The sequence below is a fragment of the Arachis ipaensis genome, chromosome B8, assembly GCF_059453495.1.
Source record: "Arachis ipaensis isolate K30076 ecotype BB chromosome B8, ASM5945349v1, whole genome shotgun sequence".
In the NCBI taxonomy this organism is placed as follows: domain Eukaryota; kingdom Viridiplantae; phylum Streptophyta; class Magnoliopsida; order Fabales; family Fabaceae; genus Arachis; species Arachis ipaensis.
The window spans coordinates 13,340,073-13,341,195 of NC_142443.1; the positions used below are offsets into that span (position 1 = coordinate 13,340,073).

Here is a 1,123-nt window from a genome sequence, read left to right on the forward strand (position 1 = left end):
GTGTTTCCATAGGCTTCTCCTATGTAGTTCACCTCTTCCATTGTAGGATTCTCAGGGTCATAAGCTTCTTCTTCAGAGGAAGCTTCTTTAGTACTGGCGGATGCAGCGTGCAATCCAGTCAGATTCTGAGAAATCACATTGACTTGCTGTGTCAATAATTTGTTCTGCGCCAATATGGCATTCAGGGTGTCAATCTCAAGAACTCCTTTCCTCTGAGTCATCCCATTATTCACAAGATTTCTTTCAGAAGTGTACATGAACTGGTTATTTGCAACCACCTCAATGAGTTCCTGAGCTTTTGCAGACCATCATAGAATTTATCCAAGATGCTCCATTCTGAAAGCATGTCAGAAGGATATTTTCTGGTCAATTGCTTGTATCTTTCCCAAGCTTCATAGAGGGATTCACCTTCTTTCTGTCTGAAAGTTTGGACATCCACTCTAAGCTTGCTCAGCTTTTGAGGTGGAAAGAATTTGGCTAAGAAAGATGTGACCAGCTTGTCCCAAGAGTTCAGACTTTCTCTAGGTTGTGAGTCCAACCATGTCCTAGCTCTGTCTCTTACAGCAAAAGGGAAAACCATAAGTCTGTAGAACTCGGGATCAACCCCATTGGTCTTAACAGTGTCACAGATCTGCAAGAATTCAGCTAAGAACTCATAAGGATCTTCCGATAGAAGTCCATGAAACTTGTAGTTCTGCTGCATTAGAGAAACTAATTGAGGCTTAAGCTCAAAGTTGTTTGCTCCAATGGCAGGAATTGAGATGCTTCTTCCATAGAAGTTGGAAGTTGGTGTAGTATAATCACCAAGCATCTTCCTAGCATTGTTGTTAGGTTCGGCCATGTCTGCTTCTTTTTCGAGATTTTCTGTAAGGTTTTCTCTAGATTGTTGTGCTTTAGCTTCTCTTAGCTTCTTCTTCAGAGTCCTTTCAGGTTCAGGATCAGCTTCAACAAGAATATCCTTATCCTTACTCCTGCTCATATGAAAAAGAAGAGAATAAAAGGGAGTAGTAAAATCCTCTATGTCACAGTATAGAGATTCCTTAAGGTGTCAGAAGAAATGTAGAGTAGAAGAGTGAGGTAGAGAGGGAATAAGAAGAATTCGAACACAGAGAGAAGAGAAAGG

The 1,123-nt window shown here is 41.0% G+C and overlaps 1 non-coding gene across 1 annotated transcript; it reads left to right on the forward strand.

The window, feature by feature from the left end:
* The first annotated feature begins 340 nt into the window (after positions 1-340).
* Positions 341-448, forward strand: LOC148547251 (small nucleolar RNA R71). The gene has a single exon (XR_015897605.1). It is a non-coding gene; the product is annotated as a small nucleolar RNA R71 (small nucleolar RNA).
* The last annotated feature ends 675 nt before the right edge of the window (positions 449-1,123 follow it).